A 24,731-nucleotide genomic window follows, 5' to 3' on the forward strand; every position below is an offset into this window, starting at 1 on the left:
TTATTTAGGAAAAAAAAAAGGGACGGATAGAACCTTAGGACAAATGTTGGAAGCAAAGCTATACAGACAAAATCTTACACAGAAGCGTACACATACACCCTCACTAAAAGAGGTAAAGGGGGAAAAATCATAAATCTTGCTGTCAGAGACCACCTCCTCAATTTGGGATGATTCATTGTCTAAAGGAGGGAAGGAAGGAAGGAAAGAAAGAAAGAAAAAGAAAGGACGAAGGTAAAGTATAATAACGTTCTTAAAATTAAAATTGATTATTAAGAAAAAAATTTTAAGAAAAAACCATGAAGGGATAGAACCCTAGGACAAATGGTGGAAGCAAGACTATACAGACAAGATCTCACACAGAAGCATACACATACACATTCACAAAAAGAGGAATAGGGAAAAAAATCATAGATCTTGCTCCCAAAGTCCACCTCCTTAATTTGGGATGATTGGCTGTCTATTCATGTATTCCACAGATGCAGGGTACATCAAGTTGATTGTGGAGCTTTAATCCGCTGCTTCTGAGGCTGCTGGGAGAGATTTCCCTTTCTCTTCTTTGTTCTCACAGCTCACAGGGGCTCAGCTTTGGATTTGGCCCTGCCTCTGCGTGTAGGTCGCTGGAGGGCGTCTGTTTTTTGCTCAGACAGGACGGGGTTAAAGGAGCCGCTGATTCGGGGGTTCTGGCGTACTGAGGCTGGCGGGGAGGGAGGGGCATGGAATGCGGGGCGGGCCTGCGGCGGCAAAGTCTGGCGTGACCCTGCACCAGCCCGAGGCCCGCCGTGCGCTCTCCCGGGGAAGTCGTCCCCGGATCCCGGGAACCCGGCAGTGGCGGGCTGCACAGGCTCCGCGGAAGAGGGGCGTGGAGAGCGACCTGCGCTCGCACACAGGCCCCTTGGTGGCGGCAGCAGCAGCCCCAACGTCTCCCGCCCTCCTCTGAGGTCCGCGCCTCCAGCTGTGGCTTGTGCCCGTCTCTGGAGTCCGCACCCTCAGCCGCGGCTCGCGCCCTTCTCTGGGGTCCGCGCTTTCAGCTGCGGCTCACGCCCGTCTCTGGGGTCCGTGCTTTCAGCCGCGGCTCGTGCCCGTCTCTGGGGTCCGCGCTTTCAGCCACGGCTCGCGCCCGTCTCTGGGGTCCGCGCTTTCAGCCGCGGCTCGCGCCCGTCTCTGGAGTTCCTTTAAGCAGCATTCTTAAACCCCTCTCCTCAAGCACCAGGAAACAAAGAGGGAAGAAAAAGTCTCTTACCTCTTCGGCAGGTGCAGAGTTTTCCCCGGACTCCCTCCCAGCTAGCTGTGGTGCACTAACCCCTTCAGGCTATGTTCAAGCCGCCAACCCCAGTCCTCTCCCTGCGCTCCGTCCGAAACCGAAACCCGAGCCTCAGAGCCTCAGCTCGCAGACCCCGCCCGCCCCGGCGGGTGAGCAGACAAGCCTCTTGGGCTGGTGAGTCCCGGTCAGCACCGATCCTCTGTGCGGGAATCTCCCCGATTTGCCCTCCGCACCCGTTGCTGTGCACTCCTCCGCAGGTTTGAAGCTCCCCCCCCGCCTCCCGCAGTCTCCGCCCGCGAAGGGGCTTCCTAGTGTGTGGAAACTTTTCCTCCTTCACAGCTCCCTCCCACTGGTGCAGGTGCCGTCCCTATCCTTTTGTCTCTGTTTATTCTTTTTTCTTTTGCCCTACCCAGGTACGTGGGGAGTTTCTTGCCTTTTGGGAGGTCTGAGGTCTTCTGCCAGCCTTCAGTAGGTGATCTGTAGGAGTTGTTCCACGTGTAGATGTATTTCTGGTGTATCTGTGGGGAGGAAGGTGATCTCCGCATCTTACTCTTCCGCCATCTTCCTGCTCCTGGATCAATCCATAGGTTTTAAGATTCTTACTAGTCAGGTATATTCTTAGGCGTTCAATATGGGGTGTTGAGTCCACTTCGTTGAGCAAGGAGTAGCTCTTGTCTATTACATATTTGGCTTATGGAACGGTATCTGTGCTAATTTCTATCTCTGGTTTTATGCAGTACCCCAACTCACCTTTCCCCTTAAGCAAGCATAAGTTGGTTTTCTACATTTGAGACCCTGTTCTGTTTTGTAATTCAGTTCCTGTGTAGCCAAGTTTACATTCCGTGTAGTAGTGATATCTTATGATGTTTCTTTTTCTGTGTGACTTATTTCACTTAGAATCATCATACCTGAATCCACTCATTATGCTGCTACGGGCCTGATGACATAGATTTCATTGCTGAGTGATATTGCATTGTACGTAAGTACCACAACTTCTTTATCCATTTTCCGCTTTCTGTGATATTGAACTTGTACCGTAAACGAGGTTCTTGTAAACAGAGCCGTCCCAAACTTTCGGGTGGCTGTGTCTTTTCGATTTTAATTTCCCTAAGCTATAGGACCATAAGTGGAAGTACCCTAGGCTCTGTTGCTTTGTTTTTTAGATGTTTCAGGAAACACCATACACTTCTCCAGAGTGGCTGTTGGCAATTTACATCAAGCCCAGCAGCATAACAAGGCTCCCAGTTCTCCATGGCCTTTCCTGCCTTTCTGGATTTTATACTTTATTCAGATGGCCCTTTTGACCGGGGGGCAGTGAGACTTAATTGTAGTGCAGATTTCCTTTGCAAGCTTGCTTGGTTGGCCAAAAAGGGCGTATGCGTTTTTTCCTGAATATATTCAGGAAAAAACACATATGCCCTTTTTGGCCAAGTGCATCATTGTGGACGTTCTGCCTCTTTTCCTATGCTTTACATGCAATTCCAGTCTACCTCCTGAAATCGGTTTCCTGCAATTCTGCCCCGCTTTCAAGTCCTCTTGGCAGCCTTACTTCAATATATTTTTGGATGATAGCTGTCATTTATAACTCTGCAGGTTTGTGAATGACAGTGCCCCTGAGCTCCTTTCTTCAACTCGCTTTCTTGTGAGCTGGCCGCAACACTGCAGGATTGCTTCAGGCCCTAGTGTGGTTCCGGCACGGCACGCTGAGCCTTTGGTTAATTCTTCTTCCTGGTGGGAAATGAGAGTTAAATTTGCCCGTCTGGACACCTCCAGCTAGTCTCTCATGTGTTCTCCCTATTCCTCTTCATTTTCCGCAGAAATTGCAAACTGGGCCTAACAGGAGGTTAAAAGCACTGACTCTCCAAGTGGGGAGAGTGTTAGTAAAGCGTCTGGAATGTTGTACCCGAGTACCAGGGGACGAAAACTGAGACACATTTGAGCACGTTTCCCGATCACACGGTGGATCGTACTCTGGGGTCCACATGCATGGTTTAGCTGAAGGAAGAATCCCTTAAACCTGGAGAGTTGAGACCCATGGAATGGGTACCATGCAATATGACTTCAAAGGGTCTGCATTTGCTCACCGAACCTCTCCAATCCTATCACTGCTACGTTTATTCCGCTGTACACACGCTTGATTCTCTTTCGGAGACATAGAAATCCATAGGTTTTAAGATTCTTACTAGTCAGGTATATTCTTAGGCGTTTAATATGGGGTGTTGAGTCCACTTCATTCAGCAAGGAGTAGCTCTTGTCTATTACATATTTGGCTTATGGAATGGTATCTGTGCTAATTTCAATCTCTGGTTTTATGCAGCACCGCAACTCACCTTTCCCCTTAAGCAAGCATAAGTTGGTTTTCTACATTTGAGACCCTGTTCTGTTTTATAATTCAGTTCCTGTGTAGCCAAGTTTCCATTCCGTGTATTAGTGATATCTTACGATGTTTCTTTTTCTCTGTGACTTATTTCACTTAGAATCATCGTACCTGAATCCACTCATTATGCTGCTACGGGCCTGATGACATAGATTTCATTGCTGAGTGATATTGCATTGTACGTAAGTACCACAACTTCTTTATCCATTCTTCGCTTTCTGCGATATTGAACTTGTACCGTAAACGAGGTTCTTGTAAACAGAGCCGTCCCAAACTTTGGGGTGGCTGTGTCTTTTTGATTTTAATTGCCCTAAGCTATAGGACCATAAGTGGAAGTGCCCTAGGCTCTGTTGCTTTGTTTTTTAGATGTTTCAGGAAACACCATACACTTCTCCAGAGTGGCTGTTGGCAATTTCCATCCCACCCAGCAGCATAAAAAGGCTCCCAGTTCTCCATGGCCTGTCCTGCCTTTCTGGATTTTACACTTTTTTCAGATGGCCCTTTTGACCGGGGGGAAGTGAGACTTCATTGTAGTGCAGATTTCCTTTGCAAGCTTGCTTGGTTGGCCAAGGAAGAAACGCATACGCCCTTTTGCCCAAGTGCATCATTGTGGACGTTCTGCCTCTTTTCCTATGCTTTACATGCAATTCCAGTCTACCTCCTGAAATCGGTTTCCTGCAATTCTACCCCGCTTTCAAGTCCTCTTGGCAGCCTTACTTCAATATATTTTTGGACGATAGCTGTCATTTTTACCTCTGCAGGTGTGTGAATGAGAGTGCCCCTGAGCTCCTTTCTTCAACTCGCTTTCTTGTGAACTGGCCACAACACCACAGGATTGATTCAGGCCCTAGTGTAGTTCCGGCACGGCACGCTGAGCCTTTGTTTAATTCGTCTTCCTTGTGGGAAATGATAGTTAAATTTGCCCGTCTAGACACCTCCAGCTAGTCTCTCACTGGTTCTCCCTATTCCTGTTCATCTTACGCAGAAATTGCAAACTGGGCCAAACAGGAGGTTAAAGGCACTGACTCTCCAAGTGGGGAGAGTGTTAGTAAAGCGTCTGGAATGTTGCACCCGAGTACCAGGGGAGGAAAACTGAGACACATTTGAACACGTTTCCCGATCACACGGTGGATCATACTCTGGGTTCCACATGCATGTTTTAGCTGAAGGAAGAATCCCTTAAACTTGGAGAGTTGAGAACCATGGAATGGGTACCATGCAATATGACTTCAAAGGGTCTGCATTTGCTCACCGAACCTCACCAATCCTCTCACTGCTGCGTTTATGCTGCTGTACACACGCTTGATTCACTTTCGGAGACGTATAAATCCATAGGTTTTAAGATTCTTACTAGTCAGGTATATTCTTAGGCGTTTAATATGGGGTGTTGAGTTCACTTCGTTGAGCAAGGAGTAGCTCTTGTTATTACATATTTGGCTTATGGAATGGTATCTGTGCTAATTTCAATCTCTGGTTTTATGCAGCACCCCAACTCACCTTTCCCCTTAAGCAAGCATAAGTTGGTTTTCTACATTTGAGACACTGTTCTGTTTTGTAATTCAGTTCCTGTGTAGCCCAGTTTACATTCCGTGTATTAGAGATATCTTATGATGTTTCTTTTTCTGTGTGACTTATTTCACTTAGAATCATCGTACCTGAATCCACTCATTATGCTGCTACGGGCCTGATGACATAGATTTCATTGCTGAGTGATATTGCACTGTACGTAAGTACCAAACTTCTTTATCTATTTTTCGCTGTCTGTGATATTGAACTTGTACTGTAAACGAGGTTCTTGTAAACAGAGCTGTCCCAATCTTTAGGGTGGCTGTGTCTTTTTGATTTTAATTTGCCTAAGCTATAGGACCATAAGTGGAAGTGCCCTATGCTCCGTTGCTTTGTTTTCTAGATGTTTCAGGAAACACCATACACTTCTCCAGAGTGGCTGTTGGCAATTTACATCCCACCCATCAGCATAACAAGGCTCCCAGTTCTCCATGGCCTGTCCTGCCTTTCTGGATTTTACACATTTTTCAGATGGCCCTTTTCACCGGGGGGCAGTGAGACTTCATTGTAGTGCAGATTTCCTTTGCAAGCTTGCTTGGTGGTCCAAAAAGGGCGTATGTGCTTTTTCCTGAATATATTCAGGAAAAAAAGCATACGCCCTTTTTGGCCAAGTGCACCATTGTGGACGTTCTGCCTATTTTCCTATGCTTTAAATGCAATTCCAGTCTACCTCCTGAAATCGGTTTCCTGCAATTCTGCCCCGCTTTCAAGTCCTCTTGGCAGCGTTACTTCAATACATTTTTGGACGATAGCTGTCATTTATAACTCTGCAGGTTTTTGAATTACAGTGCCCCTGAGCTCCTTTCTTCAACTCGCTTTCTTGGGCGCTGGCCGCAACACCGCAGGATTGCTTCTGGCCCTAGTGTGGTTCCGGCATGGCACGTTGAGCCTTTGGTTAATTCCTCTTCCTGGTGGGAAATGAGAGTTAAATTTTCCCGTCCAGACACCTCCAGCTAGTCTCTCATAGTTTCTCCCTATTCCTGTTCATTTTCCGCAGAAATTGCAAACTGGGCCAAACAGGAGGTTAAAGGCACTGACTCTCCAAGTGGGGAGAGTGTTAGTAAAGCGTCTGGAATGTTGCGCCCGAGTACCAGGGGACGAAAACTGAGACACATTTGAACACGTTTCTCGATCACACGGTGGATCATACTCTGGGTTCCACATGCATGTTTTAGCTGAAGGAAGAATCCTTTAAACCTGGAGAGTTGAGAACCATGGAATGGGTACCATGCAATATGACTTCAAAGGGTCTGCATTTGCTCACCGAACCTCACCAATCCTATCACTGCTGCGTTTATGCCGCTGTACACACGCTTGATTCTCTTTCGGAGACATATAAATCCATAGGTTTTAAGATTCTTACTAGTCAGATATATTCTTAGGCGTTTAATATGGGGTGTCGAGTCCACATCGTTGAGCAAGGAGTAGCTCTTGTCTATTACATATTTGGCTTATGGAACGGTATCTGTGCTAATTTCAATCTCTGGTTTTATGCAGCACCCCAACTCACCTTTCCCCTTAAGCAAGCATAAGTTGGTTTTCTACATTTGAGACCCTGTTCTGTTTTGGAATTCAGTTCCTGTGTAGCCACGTTTACGTTCCGTGTAGTAGTGATATCTTATGATGTTTCTTTTTCTGTGTGACTTATTTCACTTAGAATCATCGTACCTGAATCCACTCATTATGCTGCTACGGGCCTGATGACATAGATTTCATTGCTGAGTGATACTGCATTGGACTTAAGTACCACAACTTCTTTATCCATTTTTCGCTTTCTGTGATATTGAACTTGTACCGTAAACGAGGTTCTTGTAAACAGAGCCGGCCCAAAATTTGGCGTGGCTGTGTCTTTTTGATTTTAATTTCCCTAAGCTATAGGACCATAAGTGGAAGTGCTCTAGGCTCTGTTGCTTTGTTTTTTGGATATTTCAGGAAACACCATACACTTCTCCAGAGTGGCTGTTGGCAATTTACATCGCGCCCATCAGCATTAAAAGGCACCCAGTTCCCCATGGCCTGTCCCACCTTTCTGGATTTTACACTTTTTTCAGATGGACCTTTTGACCGGGGGGGAAGAGAGACTTCATTGTAGTGCAGATTTCCCTTGCAAGCTTGCTTGGTTGGCCAAAAAGGGCGTATGCGTTTTTTCCTGAATATATTCAGGAAAAAACAAATACGCCATTTTTGGCCAAGTGCATCATTGTGGACGTTCTGCCTCTTTTCCTATGCTTTACATGCAATTATAATCTATCTCCTGAAATCGGTATCCTGCCATTCTGCCCCGCTTTCAAGTCCTCTTGGCAGCCTTACTTCAATATATTTTTGGACGATAGCTGTCATTTATAACTCTGCAGGTGTGTGAATGAGAGTGCCCCTGAGCTCCTTTCTTCAACTCGCTTTCTTGTCAGCTGGCCGCAACACCGCAGGATTGATTCAGGCCCTAGTGTAGTTCCGGCACGGCACGCTGAGCCTTTGGTTAATTCCTCTTCCTTGTGGGAAATGAGAGTTAAATTTGCCCGTCCAGACACCTCCAGCTAGTCTCTCATTGGTTCTCCCTATTCCTGTTCATCTTACGCAGAAATTGCAAACTGGGCCAAACAGGAGGTTAAAGGCACTGACTCTCCAAGAGGGGAGAGTGTTAGTAAAGGGTCTGGAATGTTGCACCCGAGTACCAGGGGACGAAAACTGAGACATATTTGAACACGTTTCCCTATCACACGGTGGATCATACTCTGGGTTCCACATGCATGTTCTAGCTGAAGGAAGAATCCCTTAAACCTGGAGAGTTGAGACCCATTGAATGGGTACCATGCAATATGACTTCAAAGGGTCTGCATTTGCTCAACGAACCTCACCAATCCTATCACTGCTGCATTTATGCCGCTGTACACACGCTTGATTCTCTTTCGGAGACATATAAATCCATAGGTTTTAAGATTCTTACTAGTCTGGTATATTCTTAGGCGTTTAATATGGGGTGTTGAGTCCACTTCGTTGAGCAAGGAGTAGCTCTTGTCTATTACATATTTGGCTTATGGAATGGTATCTGTGCTAATTTCAATCTCTAGTTTTATGCAGCACCCCAACTCACCTTTCCCCTTAAGCAAGCATAAGTTGGTTTTCTACATTTGAGACCCTGTTCTGTTTTGTAATTCAGTTCCTGTGTAGCCCAGTTTACATTCCGTGTATTAGTGATATCTTATGACGTTTCTTTTTCTGTGTGACTTATTTCACTTAGAATCATCATACCTGAATCCACTCATTATGCTGCTACGGGCCTGATGACATAGATTTCATTGCTGAGTGATATTGCATTGTACGTAAGTACCACAACTTCTTTATCCATTTTTCGCTTTCTGTGATATTGAACTTGTACCGTAAACGAGGTTCTTGTAAACACAGCCGGCCCAAACTTTGGGGTGGCTGTGTCTTTTTGATTTTAATTTCCCTAAGCTATAGGACCATAAGTGGAAGTGCCCTAGGCTCTGTTGCTTTGTTTTTTGGATGTTTCAGGAAACACCATACACTTCTCCAGAGTGGCTGTTGGCAATTTACATCCCGGCCATCAGCATAACAAGGCTCCCAGTTCTCCATGGCCTGTCCTGCCTTTCTGGATTTTTCACTTTTTTCAGATGGCCCTTTTGACCGGGGGGCAGTGAGACTTCATTGTAGTGCAGATTTCCTTTGCAAGCTTGCTTGGTTGGCCAAAAAGGGCGTATGCGTTTTTTCCTGAATATATTCAGGAAAAAACGCATACGCCCTTTTTGTCCAAGTGCATCATTGTGGACGTTCTGCCTCTTTTCCTATGCTTTACATGCAATTCCAGTCTACCTCCTGATATCGGTTTCCTGCAATTCTGTCCCACTTTCAAGTCCTCTTGCAGCCTTACTTCAGTATATTTTTGGATGATAGCTGTCATTTATAACTCTGCAGCTTTGTGAATTACAGTGCCCCAGAGCTCCTTTCTTCAACTCGCTTTCTTGTGAGCTGGCCGCAAAACCGCAGGATTGCTTCAGGCCCTAGTGTGATTCCGGCATGGCACACTGAGCCTTTGGTTAATTCCTCTTCCTGGTGGGAAATGAGAGTTAAATTTGCCCGTCCTGACACCACCAGCTAGCCTCTCATTGTTTCTCCCTATTCCTGTTCATTTTCCGCAGAAATTGCAAACTGGGCCAAACAGGAGGTTAAAGGCACTGACTCTCCAAGTGGGGAGAGTGTTAGTAAAGCATCTGGAATGCTGCACCCGAGTTCCAGGGGATGAAATCTGAGACACATTTGAACACGTTTCCCGATCACATGGTGGATCATACTCTGGGTTCCACATGCATGTTTTAGCTGAAGGAAGAATCCCTTAAACCTGGAGAGATGAGACCCATGGAATGGGTACCATGCAATATGACTTCAAAGGGTCTGCATTTGCTCACCGAACCTCACCAATCCTATCACTGCTGTGCTTATGCCGCTGTACACACGCTTGATTCTCTTTCGGAGACATATAAATCCATAGGTTTTAAGATTCTTACTAGTCAGTTATATTCTTAGTCGTTTACTATGGGGTGTTGAGTCCATTTCGTTGAGCAAGGAGTAGCTCTTGTCTATTACATATTTGGTTTATGGAACGCTATCTGTGCTCATTTCAATCTCTGGTTTTATGCAGCGCCCGAACTCACCTTTCGCCTTAAGCAAGCATAAGTTGGTTTTCTACATTTGAGACCGTGTTCTGTTTTGTAATTCAGTTCCTGTGTAGCCAAGTTTACATTCCGTGTAGTAGTGATATCTTATGATGTTTCTTTTTCTGTGTGACTTATTTCACTTAGAATCATCGTACCTGAATCCACTCATTATGCTGCTATGGGCCTGATGACATAGATTTCATTGCTGAGTAATATTGCATTGTACGTAAGTACCACAATTTCTTTATCCATTTTTCGCTTTCTGCGATATTGAACTTGTACCGTAAATGAGGTTCTTGTAAACCGAGCCGGCCCAAACTTTGGGTTGGCTGTGTCTTTTTGATTTTAATTTCCCTAAGCTATAGGACCATAAGTGGAAGTGCCCTAGGCTCTGTTGCTTTGTTTTTTAGATGTTTCAGGAAACACCATACACTTCTCCAGAGTGCCTGTTGGCAATTTACATCCCGCCCATCAGCATAACAAGGCTCCAGTTCTCCATGGCCTGTCCTGCCTTTCTGGATTTTATACTTTTTTCAGATGGCCCTTTTGACCGGGGGGCAGTGAGACTTCATTGTAGTGCAGATTTCCTTTGCCAGCTTGCTTGGTTGACCAAAAAGAGCGTATGCGTTTTTTCCTGAGGAAAAAACGCATACGCCCTTTTTGGCCAAGTGCATCATTGTGGACGTTCTGCCTCTTTTCCTATGCTTTACATGCAATTCCAGTGTACCTCCTGAAATCGGTTTCCTGCAATTCTGCCCCGCTTTCAAGTCCTCTTGGCAGCCTTACTTCAATATATTTTTGGACGATAGCTGTCATTTATAAATCTGCAGGTTTGTGAATGACAGTGCCCCTGAGCTCCTTTCTTCAACTTGCTTTCTTGTGAGCTGGCCGCAACACCGCAGGATTGCTTCAGGCCCTAGTGTGGTTCTGGCATGGCACACTGAGCCTTTGGTTAATTCCTCTTCATGGTGGGAAATGAGAGTTAAATTTACCTGTCCAGACACCTCCAGCTACTGTCTGAAGGGTTCGCCCTATTCCTGTTCATTTTCCACGGAAAGGGCAAACTGGGCCAAACAAGAGGTTAAAGGCACTGACTCTCCAAGTGGGGAGAGTGTTAGTTAAGCGTCTGGAATGCTGCACCCGAGTTCCAGGGGAGGAGAACTGAGACACATTTGAACACGTTTCCCAATCACACGGTGGATCATACTCTGGGTTCCACATGCATGTTTTAGCTGAAGGAAGAATCCCTTAAACCTGATTAGTTGAGACCCATGGAATGGGTACCATGCAATATGACTTCAAAGGGTCTGCATTTGCTCGCCGAACCTCTCCAATCCTATCACTGCTGCGTTAATGCTGCTGTACACACGCTTGATTCTCTTTCAGAGACATATAAACCCATAGGTTTTAAGATTCTTACTAGTCAGGTATATTCTTAGGCGTTTAATATGGGGTGTTGAGTCCACTTCGCTGAGCAAGGAGTAGCTCTTGTCTATTACATATTTGGCTTATGGAATGGCATCTGTGCTAATTTCAATCTCTGGTTTTATGCAGCCCCCCAACTCACCTTTCCCCTTAAGCAAGCATAAGTTGGTTTTCTACATTTGAGACCCTGTTTTGTTTTGTAATTCAGTTCCTGTGTAGCCAAGTTTACATTCCGTGTATTAGTGATATCTTATGATGTTTCTTTTTCTGTGTGACTTAGTTCACTTAGAATCATCATACCTGAATCCACTCATTATGCTGTTACGGGCCTTATGACATAGATTTCATTGCTGAGTGATATTGAATTGTACGTAAGTACCACAAGTTCTTTATCCATTTTTCGCTTTCTGTGATATTGAACTTGTACCATAAACGAGGTTCTTGTAAACAGAGCCGTCCCAAATTTTGGGGTGGCAGTGTCTTTTTGATTTTAATTTCCCTAAGCTATAGGACCATAAGTGGATGTGCCCTAGGCTCTGTTGCTTTGTTTTTTAAATGTTTCAGGAAACACCATACACTTCTCCAGAGTGGCTGTTGGCAATATACATCCCACCCATGAGCATAACAAGGCTCCCAGTTCTCCATGGCCTGTCCTGCCTTTCTGGATTTTACACTTTTTGCAGATGGCCCTTTTGACCGGGTGGCAGTGAGACTTCATTGTAGTGCAGATTTCCTTTGCAAGCTTGCTTGGTTGGCCAAAAAGGGCGTATGCGTTTTTTCGTGAATATATTCAAGAAAAAACGCATACGCCCTTTTTGGCCAAGTGCATCATTGTGGACGTTCTGCCTCTTTTCCTATGCTTTACATACAATTCCAGTCTACCTCCTGAAATCGGTTTCCTGCAATTCTGCCCCGCGTTCAAGTCCTCTTGGCAGCCTTACTTCAATATATTTTTGGACGATAGCTGTCATTTATAACTCTGCAGGTTTGTTAATTACAGTGCCCCTGAGCTCCTTTCTTCAACTCGCTTTCTTGTGAGCTGGCCGCAACACCGCAGGATTGCTTCAGGCCCTAGCGTGGTTCCAGCATTGCACTCTGAGCATTTGGTTAATTCCTCTTCCTGTTGGGAAATGAGAGTTAAATGTGCCCGTCTAGACACCTCCAGCTAGTCTGTCATCGGTTCTCCCTATTCCTGTTCATTTTCTGTAGAAATTGCAAAGTCTGCCAAACAGGAGGTTAAAGGCACTGACTCTCCAAGTGGGGAGAGTGTTAGTAAAGCTTCTGGAATGTTGCACCCGAGTACCAGGGGACGAAAACTGAGACACATTTGAACACGTTTCCCGATCACACGGTGGATCATACTCTGGGTTCCACATGCATGTTTTAGCTGAAGGAAGAATCCCTTAAACCTGGAGAGTTGAGACCCATTCAATTCGCACCATGCAATATGACTTCAAAGGGTCTGCATTTGCTCACCGAACCTCACCAATCCTATCACTGCTGCGTTTATACCGCTGTACACATACTTGATTCTCTTTCGGAGACATATAAATCTGTAGGTTTTAATATTCTTACTAGTCAGGTATATTCTTAGGCGTTTAATATGTGGTGTTGAGTCCATTTCGTTGAGCAAGGAGTAGCTCTTGTCTATTACATATTTTGCTTACGGAATGGTATCTGTGCTCATTTCAATCTCTGGTTTTATGCAGCGTCCCAACTCACCTTTCTCCTTAAGCAAGCATAAGTTGGTTTTCTACATTTGAGACCCTGTTCTGTTTTGTAATTCAGTTCCTGTGTAGCCAAGTTTACATTCCGTGTATTAGTGATATCTTATGATGTTTCTTTTTCTGAGTGACTTATTTCACTTTGAATCATCGTACCTGAATCCACTCATTATGCTGCTACGGGCCTGATGACATAGATTTCATTGCTGAGTGATATTGCATTGTACGTAAGTACCACAAGTTCTTTATCCATTTTTCGCTTTATGTGATATTGAACTAGTACCGTAAACGAGATTCTTGTAAACAGAGCCGTCCCAAACTTTGGGGTGGCTGTGTCTTTTTGATTTTAATTTCCGTAAGCTATAGGACCATAAGTTGAAGTGCCCTAGGCTCTGTTGCTTTGTTTTTTGGATGTTTCAGGAAACACCATACACTTCTCCAGAGTGGCTGTTGGCAATTTACATCCCGCCCTTCAGCATAACAAGGCTCCCAGTTCTCCATGGCCTGTCTTGCCTTTCTGGATTTTACACTTTTTTCAGATGGCCCTTTTGACCGTGGGGCATTGAGACTTCATTGTAGTGCAGATTTCCTTTGCAAGCTTGCTTGGTTGGCCAAAAAGTGTGTATGCGTTTTTTCCTGAATATAATCAGGAAAAAACGCATACGCCCTTTTTGGCCAAGTGCATCATTGTGGACGTTCTGCCTCTTTTCCTATGCTTTACATGCAATTCCAGTCTACCTCCTGATATTGGTTTCCTGCAATTCTGCCCCACTTTCAGGTCCTCTTGGCAGCCTTACTTCAATATATTTTTGGATGATAGCTGTCATTTATAACTCTGCAGCTTTGTGAATTACAGTGCCCTTGAGCTCCTTTCTTCAACTCGCTTTATTGTGACTGGCCACAACACTGCAGGATTGCTTCAGGCCCTAGTGTGGTTCCGGCATGGCACTCTGAGACTTTGGTTAATTCCTTTTACTGGTGGGAAATGAGAGTTAAATTTGCCCGTCCAGACACCTCCAGCTAGTCTCTCATGGGTTCTCCCTATTCCTGTTCATTTTCCGCAGAAATTGCAAACTGGGTCAAACAGGAGGTTAAAGGCACTGACTCTCCACGTGGGGAGAGTTTTAGTAAAGCGTCTGGAATGTTGCACCAGAGTACCAGGGGACGAAAACTGAGACACATTTGAACACGTTTCCCGATCACACGGTGGATCATACTCTGGGTTCCACATGCATGTTTTAGCTGAAGGAAGAATCCCTTAAACCTGGAGAGTTGAGACCCATGGAATGGGTACCATGCAATATGACTTCAAAGGGTCTGCATTTGCTCACCGAACCTCACCAATCCTATCACTGCTGCATTTATGCCGCTGTAAACACGCTTGATTCTCTTTCGGAGACATATAAATCCATAGGTTTTAAGATTCTTACTAGTCAGGTATATTGTTAGGCGTTTCATATGGGGTGTTGAGTCCATTTCGTTGAGCAAGGAGTTGCTCTTGTCTATTACATATTTGGCTTATGGAACGGTATCTGTGCTAATTTCAATCTCTGGTTTTATGCAGCACCCCAACTCACCTTTCCCCTTAAGCAAGCATAAATTGGTTTTCTACATTTGAGACCCTGTTCTGTTTTGTAATTCAGTTCCTGTGTAGCCAAGTTTACATTCCTTGTAGTAGTGATATCTTATGATGTTTCTTTTTCTGTGTGACTTATTTCACTTAGAATCATCGTACCTGAATCCACTCATTATGCTGCTACGGGCCTGATGACATAGATTTCATTGCTGAGTCATATTGCATTGTACGTAAGTACCACAAATTCTTTATCCATTTATCGCTTTCTGTGATATTGAACTTGTACCGTAAACGAGGTTCTTGTAAACAGAGCCGTCCCAAATTTTGGGGTGGCTGTGTCTTTTTTATTTTAATTTCCCTAAGCTATAGGACCATAAGTGGAGTGCCCTAGGCTCTGTTGCTTTGTTTTTTGATGTTTCAGGAAACACCATACACTTCTCCAGAGTGGCTGTTGGCAATTTACATCCCGCCCATCAACATAACAAGGCTCCCAGTTCTCCATGGCGTGTCCTGCCTTACTGGATTTTACACTTTTTTTAGATGGCCCTTTTGACCGGGGGGAAGTGAGACTTCATTGTAGTGCAGATTTCCTTTGCAAGCTTGCTTGGTTGGCCAAAAAGGGCGTATGAGTTTTTTCCTGAATATATTCAGGAAAAAACGCATACGCCCTTTTTGGCCAAGTGCATCATTGTTGACGTTCTGCCTCTTTTCCTATGCTTTACATGCAATTCCTGTCTACCTCCTGAAATCGGTTTCCTGCAATTCTGCCCCGCTTTCAAGTCCTGTTGGCAGCCTTACTTCAATATATTTTTGGACGATAGCTGTCATTTATAACTCTGCAGGTTGGTGAATTACGGTGCCCCTGAGCTCCTTTCTTCAACTCGCTTTCTTGTGAGCTAGCCGCAACACCGCAGGATTGCTTCAGCCCCTAGTGTTGTTCCGGCACAGCATGCTGAGCCGTTGGTTAATTCCTCTTCCTGGTGGGAAATGAGAGTTAAATTTACCCGTCCAGACACCTCCAGCTAGTCTCTCATGGGTTCTCCCTATTCCTGTTCATTTCCCGCAGAAATTGCAAACTGTTCCAAACAGGAGGTTAAAGGCACTGAGTCTCCAAGTGGGGAGAGTGTTAGTAAAGCGTCTGGAATGTTGCACCCGAGTACCAGGGGATGAAAACTGAGACACATTTGAACACGTTTCCCGGTCACAAGGTGGATCATACTCTGGGTTCCACATGCATGTTTTAGCTGAAGGAAGAATCCCTTAAACCTGGAGAGTTGAGACCCATGGAATGGGTACCATGCAATATGACTTCAAAGGGTCTGCATTTGCTCACCGAACCTCACCAATCCTACCACTGTTGCGCTTATGCCGCTGTACACATGCTTGATTCTCTTTCGGAGACATATAAATCCATAGGTTTTAAGATTCTTACTAGTCAGGTATATTCTTAGGCGTTTAGTATGGCGTCTTCAGTCCACTTCGTTGAGCAAGGAGTAGCTGTTGTCTATTACATATTTGGCTTATGAACGGTATCTGTGCCAATTTCAATCTCTGGTTTCATGCAGCACCCCAACTCACCATTCCCCTTAAGCAAGCATATGTTGGTTTTCTACATTGGAGACACTGTTCTGTTTTGTAATTCAGTTCCTGTGTAGCCAAGTTTACATTCTGTGTAGTAGTGATATCTTATGATGTTTCTTTTTCTCTGTGACTTACTTCACTTAGAATCATCGTATCTGAATCCACTCATTAGGCTGCTACGGGCCTGATGACATAGATTTCATTGCTGAGTGATATTGCATTCTACGTATGTACCACAATTTCTTTATCCATTCTTCGCTTTCTGCGATATTGAACTTGTACCATAAAAGAGTTTCTTGTCAACAGAGCCATCCCAAACATTGGGGTGGCTGTGTCTTTTTGATTTTAATTTCCCTAAGCTATAGGACTATAAGTGGAAGTGCCCTAGGCTCTGTTGCTTTGTATTTTAGATGTTTCAGGAAACACCATACACTTCTCCAGAGTGGCTGTTGGCAATTTACATCCCACCCTTCAGCATAAAAAGGCTCCTAGTTCTCCATGGCCTGTCCTGCCTTTCTGGATTGTACACTTTTTTCAGATGGCCCTTTTGACCAGGAGGAAGTGAAACTTCATTGTAGTGCAGATTTCCTTTGCAAGCTTGCTTGGTTGGCCAAATAGGGCGTATGCGTATTTTCCTGAATATATTCAGGAAAAAATGCATACGCCCTTTTTGGCCAAGTGCATCATTGTGGACTTTCTACCTCTTTTCCTATGCTTTACATGCAATTCCAGTCTACCTCCTGAAATCGGTTTCCTGCAATTCTGCCCCACTTTGAAGTCCTCTTGGCAGCCTTACTTCAATATATTGTTGGACGATAGCTGTCATTTATAACTCTGTAGTTTTGTGAATTACAGTTCTCCTGAGCTCCTTTCTTCAACTCGCTTTCTTGTGAGCTGGCCGCAACACCGCAGGATTGCTTCAGGCCCTAGTGTGGTTCCGACATGGCACGCTGAGCTGTTGGTTAATTCCTCTTCCTGGTGGGAAATGAGAGTTAAATTTGCCCGTCCGGACACCTCCAGCTAGTCTCTCATTGGTTCTCCCTATTCCTGTACATCTTCCGCAGAAATTGCAAACTGGGCCAAACAGGAGGTTAAAGGCACTGACTCTCCAAGTGGGGAGAGTGTTAGTAAAGCCTCTGGAATGTTGCACCCGAGTACCAGGGGACGAAAACTGAGACACATTTGAACACGTTTCCCTATCACACGGTGTATCATACTCTGGGTTCCACATGCATGTTTTAGCTGAAGGAAGAATCCCTTAAACCTGGAGAGTTGAGACTCATGGAATGAGTACCATGCAATATGTCTTCAAAGGGTCTGCATTTGCTCACCGAACCTCACCAATCCTATCACTGATGCATTTATGGCACTGTACACATGCTTGATTCTCTTTCAGAGACATATAAATTCATAGGTTTTAAGATTCTCAGTAGTCAGGAATATTCTTAGGCGTTTAATATGGGGTGTTGAGTCAATTTCGTTGAGCAAGGAGTAGCTCTAGTCTATTACATATTTCTCTTATGGAACGGTATCTGTGCTAATTTCAATCTCTGGTTTTATGCAGCACCCCAGCTCACCTTTCCCCTTAAGCAAGCATAAGTTGGTTTTCTACATTTGAGACCCTGTTCTGTTTTGTAATTCAGTTCCTGTGTAGACAACTTTACATTCCGTGTAGTGGTGATATCTTATGATGTTTCTTTTTCTGTGTGACTTATTTCACTTAGAATCATCGTAACTGAATCCACTCATTTTTCTTCTAAGGGCCTGATGACATAGATTTCATTGCTGAGTGATATTGCATTGTACGTAAGTACCACAACTTCTTTATCCATTTTTCGCTTTCTGCGATATTGAACTTGTACCATAAACGAGTTTCTTGTTAACAGAGCCATCCCAAACTTTGGGGTGGCTGTGTCTTTTTGATTTTAATTTCCCTAAGCTATAGGACCATAAGTGGAAGTGGCTTAGGCTTTGTTGCTTTGTATTTTAGATGTTTCAGGAAACACCATACACTTCTCCAGAGTGGCTGTTGGCAATTTACATCCCGCCCTTCAGCATAAAAAGGCTCCTAGTTCTCCATGGCCTGTCCTGCCTTTCTGGATTGTACACTTTTTTCAGATGGCCGTTTTGACCGGGAGGAAGTGAGACTTCATTGTAGTGCACATTTCCTTTGCAAGCTTGCTTGGTTGGCCAAAAAGGGCGTATGCGTATTTTCCTGATTATATTCAGGAAAAAATGCATACGCCCTTTTTGGCCAAGTGCATCATTGTGGACTTTCTGCCTCTTTTCCTATGCTTTATATGCAATTCCACTCTACCTCCTGAAATCGGTTTCCTGCAATTCTGCCCCACTTTGAAGTCCTCTTGGCAGCCTTACTTCAATATATTTTTAGACGATAGCTGTCATTTATAACTCTGCAGGTTGGTGAATTACGGTGCCCCTGAGTTCCTTTCTTCAACTCGCTTTCTTGTGTGCTGGCCGCAACACCGCAGCATTGCTTCAGACCCTAGTGTGGATCCGGCATGGCACGCAGTGCCTTTGGTTAATTCCTCTTCCTGTTGGGAAATGAGAGATAAATTTGCCGGTCCAGACAACTCCAGCTAGTCTCTCATTGGTTCTCCCTATTCCTGTTCATCTTACGCAGAAATTGCAAACTGGGCCAAACAGGAGGTTAACGGCACTGACGCTCCAAGTGGGGAGAGTGTTAGTAAAGCGTCTGGAATGTTGCACCCGAGTACCAGGGGACGAAAACTGAGACACATTTGAACACGTTTCCCGATCACACGGTGGATCATACTCTGGGTTCCACATGCATGTTTTAGCTGAAGGAAGAATCCCTTAAACCTGGAGAGTTGAGACCCATGGAATGGGTACCATGCAATATGATTTCAAAGGGTCTGCATTTGCTCACCGAACCTCACCAATCCTATCACTGCTGCATTAATGTCGCTGTACACATGCTTGATTCTCTTCCGGAGACATATAAATCCATAGGTTTTAAGATTCTTACTAGTCAGGTATATTCTTAGGTGTTTAATATGGGGTGTTGGATCCACTTCATTGAGCAAGGAGTTGCTCTTGTCTATTATATATTTGGCTTATGGAACGGTATCTGTGCTAATTTCAATCTCTGGTTTTATGCAGCACCCCAACTCACCTTTTGCCTTAAGCAAGCATAAGTTGGTTTTCTGAATTTGAGACCCTGTTCTGTTTTGTAATTCAGTTCCTGTGTAGCCAAGTTTACATTCCGTGTAGTAGTGATATCTTATGATGTTTCTTTTTCTGTGTGACTTATTTCACTTAGAATCATCGTACCTGAATCCACTCATTATGCTGCTACGGGCCTGATGACATAGATTTCATTGCTGAGTCATATTGCATTCTACGTAAGTACCACAATGTCTTTATCCATTTTTCGCTTTCTGCGATATTGAACTTGTACCGTAAATGAGGTTCTTGTAAACAGAGCCGTCCCAAACTTTGGGGTGGCTGTGTCTTTTTGATTTTAATTTCCCTAAGCTATAGGACCATAAGTGGAAGTATCCTATTCTCTGTTGCTTTGTTTTTAAGATGTTTCAGGAAACACCATACACTTCTCCAGAGTGGCTGTTGGCAATTTACATCCCGCCCATCAGCATAACAAGGCTCCCAGTTCTGCATGGCCTGTACTGCCTTTCTGGATTTTACAATTTTTTCAGATGGCCCTTTTGACTGGGGGGGAAGTGAGACTTCATTGTAGTGCAGATTTCCTTTGCAAGCTTGCTGCGTTGGCCAAAAAGGGCGTATGCGTTTTTTCCTGAATATATTCAGGAAAAAACGCATACGCCTTTTTTGGCCATGTGCATCATTGTGGACGTTCTGCCTCTTTTCCTATGCTTTACATGCAATTCCAGTCTACCTCCTGAAATCGGATTCCTGCAATTCTGCCCTGCTTTCAAGTCCTCTTGGCAGCCTTACTTCAATATATTTTTGGACGATAGCTCTCATTTATAACTCTGCAGGTTTGTGAATGACAGTGACCCTGAGCTCCTTTCTTCAACTCGCTTTCATGTGATCTGTCCGCAACACCGCAGCATTGCTTTAGGCCCTAGTGTGGTTCCAGCATGGCACACTGAGCCTTTGGTTAATTCCTCTTCCTGGTGGGAAATGAGAGTTAAATTTGCCCGTCCAGACACCTCCAGCTAGTCTCTCATTGGTTCTCCCTATTCCTGTTCATCTACCGCAGAAATTGCAAACTGGGCCTAACAGGAGGTTAAAGGCACTGACTCTCCAAGTAGGGAGAGTGTTAGTAAAGCGTCTGGAATGTTGCACCTGAGTACCAGGGGATGAAAACTGAGACACATTTGAACACGTTTCCCGATCACATGGTGGATCACACTCTGGGTTCCACATGCATATTTTAGCTGAAGGAAGAATCCCTTAAACCTGGAGAGTTGAGACCCATGGAATGGGTACCATGCAATATGACTTCAAAGGGTCTGCATTTGCTCGCCGAACCTCGCCAATCCTATCACTGCTGCGTTTATGCCACTGTACACACGCTTGATTCTCTTTCGGAGACATAAAAATCCATAGGTTTTAAGATTCTTACTAGTCAGGTATATTATTAGGCGTTTAATACGGGGTGTTGAGGCCACTTCGTTGAGCAAGGAGTAGCTCTTGTCTATTACATATTTGGCTTATGGAACGGTATCTGTGCTAATTTCAATCTCTGGTTTCATGCAGAATCCCAACTCACCATTCCCCTTAAGCAAGCATATGTTGGTTTTCTACATTGGAGACACTGTTCTGTTTTGTAATTCAGTTCCTGTGTAGCCAAGTTTACATTCCGTGTAGTAGTGATATCTTATGATGTTTCGTTTTCTGTGTGTCTTATTTCATTTAGAATCATCGTACCTGAATCCACTCATTATGCTGCTACGGACCTGATGACATAGATTTCATTGCTGAGTGATATTGCATTGTATGTAAGTACCAAAACTTCTTTATCCATTTTTCGTTTTCTGTGATATTGAACTTGTACCGTAAACGAGGTTCTTGTAAACAGAGCCGTCCCAAACTTTGGGTTGGCTGTGTCTTTTTGATTTTAATTTCCCTAAGCTATAGGACCAGAAGTGGAAGTGCCCTAGGCTCTGTTGCTTTGTTTTTTAGATGTTTCAGGAAACACCATACACTTCTCCAGAGTGGCTGTTGGCAATTTACATCCCGCCCATCAGCATAAAAAGGCTCCCCGTTCTCCATGGCCTGTTCTGACTTTCTGGATTTTACACTTTTTTTCAGATTGCCCTTTTGAACGGGGGGCAGTGAGACTTCATTGTAGTGCAGATTTCCTTTGCAAGCTTGCTTGGTTGGCCAAAAAGGGCGTATGCGTTTTTTCCTGAATATATTCAGGAAAAAACGCATACGCCCTTTTTGGCCAAGTGCATGATTGTGGACGTTCTGCCTCTTTTCCTATGCTTTACATGCAATTCCAGTCTACCTCCTGAAATCAGTTTCCTGCAATTCTGCGCCACTTTCAAGTCCTCTTGGCAGCCTTACTTCAATATATTTTTGGACGATAGCTGTCATTTATAACTCTGCAGGTTTCTGAATTACAGTGCCCCTGAGCTCCTTTCTTCAACTCGCTTTCTTGTGAGCTGGCCGCAACACCGCAGGATTGCTTCAGGCCCTAGTGTGGTTCCGGCACGACACGCTGTGCCTTTGGTTAATTCCTCTTCCTGGTGGGAAATGAGAGTTAAATTTGCCCGTCCAGACACCTCCAGCTAGTCTCTCATTGGTTCCCCCTATTCCTGTTCATCTTCCGCAGAAATTGCAAACTGGGCCAAACAGGAGGTTAAAGGCACTGACTCTCCAAGTGGGGAGAGTGTTAGTAAAGCGTCTGGAATGTTGCACCCGAGTACCAGGGGACGAAAACTGAGACACATTTGAACACGTTTCCCGATCACACGGTGGATCATACTCTGGGTTCCACATGCATGTTTTAGCTGAAGGAAGAATCCCTTAAACCTGGAGAGTTGAGACCCATGGAATGAGTACCATGCAGTATGACTTCAAAGGGTCTGCATTTGCTCTCCGAACCTCACCAATCCTATCACTGCTGCGTTTATGCTGCTGTACACACGCTTGATTCTCTTTCGGAGACATATAAATCCATAGCTTTTAAGATTCTTACTAGTCAGGTATATTCTTAGGCGTTTAATATGGGGTGTTGAGTCCACTTCGTTGAGCAAGGAGTAGCTCTTGTTTATTATATATTTGGCTTATGGAATGGTATCTGTGCTAATTTCAATCTCTGGTTTTATGCAGCACCCCAACTCACCTTTCCCCTTAAGCACGCATAAGTTGGTTTTCTACATTTCAGACCCTGTTCTGTTTTTTTATTCAGTTCCTGTGTAGCCAAGTTTACATTCGGTGTAGTAGTGATATTATGATGTTTCTTTCTCTGTGTGACTTATTTCACTTAGAATCATCGTACGTGAATCCACTCATTATGATGCTACGGGCCTGATGACATAGATTTCATTGCTGAGTGATATTGCATTCTACGTAAGTACCACAACTTCTTTTTCCATTTTTCTCTTTCTGTGATATTGAAATTGTACCGTAAATGAGGTTCTTGTAAACAGAGCCGTCCCAAACTTTGGGGTGGCTGTGTCTTTTTGATTTTAATTTCCCTAAGTTATAGGACCATAAGTGGAAGTGCCCTAGGCTCTGTTGCTTTGTTTTTTAGATATTTCAGGAAACACCATATACTTCTCCAGAGTGGCTTTTGGCAAATTACATCCCGCCCATCAGCATAACAAGGCTCCCAGTTCTCCATGGCCTGTCCTGCCTTTCTGGATTTTACACCTTTTTCAGATGGCCCTTTTGACCAGGGGGCAGTGAGACTTCATTGTAGTGCAGATTTCCTTTGCAAGCTTGCTTGGTTGGCCAAAAAGGGCGTATGCGTTTTTTCCTGAATATATTCCTGAATATATTCAGGAAAAAACGCATACGCCCTTTTTGGCCAAGTGCATCATTGTGGACGTTCTGCCTCTTTTCCTATGCTTTACATGCAATTCCAGTCTACCTCCTGAAATCGGTTTCCTGCAATTCTGCCCCGCTTGCAAGTCCTCTTGGCAGCCTTACTTCAATATATTTTTTGACGATACCTGTCATTTATAACTCTGCAGGTTTGTGAATGACAGTGACCCTGAGCTCCTTTCTTCAACTCCTTTCTTGTGAGCTGGCCGCAACACCGCAGGATTGCTTCAGGCCCTAGTGTGGTTCCGGCACGTCACGCTGAGCCTTTGGTTAATTCCTCTTCCTGGTGGGAAATGACAGTTAAATTTGCCCGTCCAGACACCTCCAGCTAGTCTTTCATTGGTTCTCCCTATTCCTGATCATTTTCCGCAGGAATTGCAAATTGGGCCAAACAGGAGGTTAAAGGCACTGACTCTCCAAGTGGGGAGAGTTTTAGTAAAGCGTCTGGAATGTTGCACCCGAGTACCAGGGGACGAAAACTGAGACACATTTGAACACGTTTCCCTATCACACTGTGGATCATACTCTGGGTTCCATATGCATGTTTTAGCTGAAGGAAGAATCCCTTAAACCTGGAGAGTTGAGACTCATGGAATGAATACCATGCAATATGATTTCAGAGGGTCTGCATTTGCTCACCGAACCTCACCAATCCTATCACTGCTGCATTTATGCCACTGTACACATGCTTGATTCTCTTTCGGAGACATATAAATCCATAGGTTTTAAGATACTTAGTAGTCAAGAATATTCTTAGGCGTTTAATATGAGGTGTTTTGTCAATTTCGTTGAGCAAGGAGTAGCTCTTGTCTATTACATATTTGGCTTATGGAACCGTATATGTGCTATTTTCAATCTCTGGTTTTATGCAGCACCCCAACTCACCTTTCCCCTTAAGCAAGCATAAGTTGGTTTTCTACATTTGAGACCCTGTTCTGTTTTGTAATTCAGTTCCTGTGTAGCCAAGCTTACATTCCGTGTAGTAGTGATATTTATGATGTTTCTTTTTCTGTGTGACTTATTTCACTTAGAATCATTGTACCTGAATCCACTCATTTTGCTGCTACGGGCCTGATGACATAGATTTCATTGCTGAGTGATATTGCATTGTACGTAAGTACCACAATTTCTTTTTCCATTCTTCGCTTTCTGCGATATTGAATTTGTACCATAAACGAGTTTCTTGTCAACAGAGCCATCCCAAACATTGGGGTGGCTGTGTCTTTTTGATTTTAATTTCCCTAAGCTATAGGACCATAAGTGGAAGTGCCCTAGGCTCTGTTGCTTTGTATTTTAGATGTTTCAGTTAACACCATACAGTTCTCCAGAGTGGCTGTTGGCAATTTACATCCCGCCCATCAGCATAAAAAGGCTCCCAGTTCTCCATGGCCTGTGCAGCCTTTCTGGATTTTACACTTTTTTCACATGGCCCTTTTGACCGGGTGGATGTGAAACTTCATTGTAGTGCAGATTTCCTTTGCAAGCTTGCTTGGTTGGCCAAAAAGGGCGTATGCGTTTTTTCCTG

General features: G+C 44.3%; 1 long non-coding RNA gene across 1 annotated transcript in view; it reads left to right on the forward strand.

Annotated features, from left to right (window-relative positions):
- Window positions 1-6,850: 6,850 nt before the first annotated feature.
- LOC125965167 (uncharacterized) overlaps window positions 6,851-24,731 on the forward strand; it is a 537,048-nt gene continuing 519,167 nt past the window's right edge. The window contains exon 1 of the long non-coding RNA XR_007478753.1: window positions 6,851-6,947. This is a non-coding gene — a long non-coding RNA (uncharacterized LOC125965167). The remainder of the gene's footprint in view (window positions 6,948-24,731) is intronic.

Source organism: Orcinus orca, chromosome 1 (genome assembly GCF_937001465.1).
Source record: "Orcinus orca chromosome 1, mOrcOrc1.1, whole genome shotgun sequence".
In the NCBI taxonomy this organism is placed as follows: Eukaryota; Metazoa; Chordata; class Mammalia; order Artiodactyla; family Delphinidae; genus Orcinus; species Orcinus orca.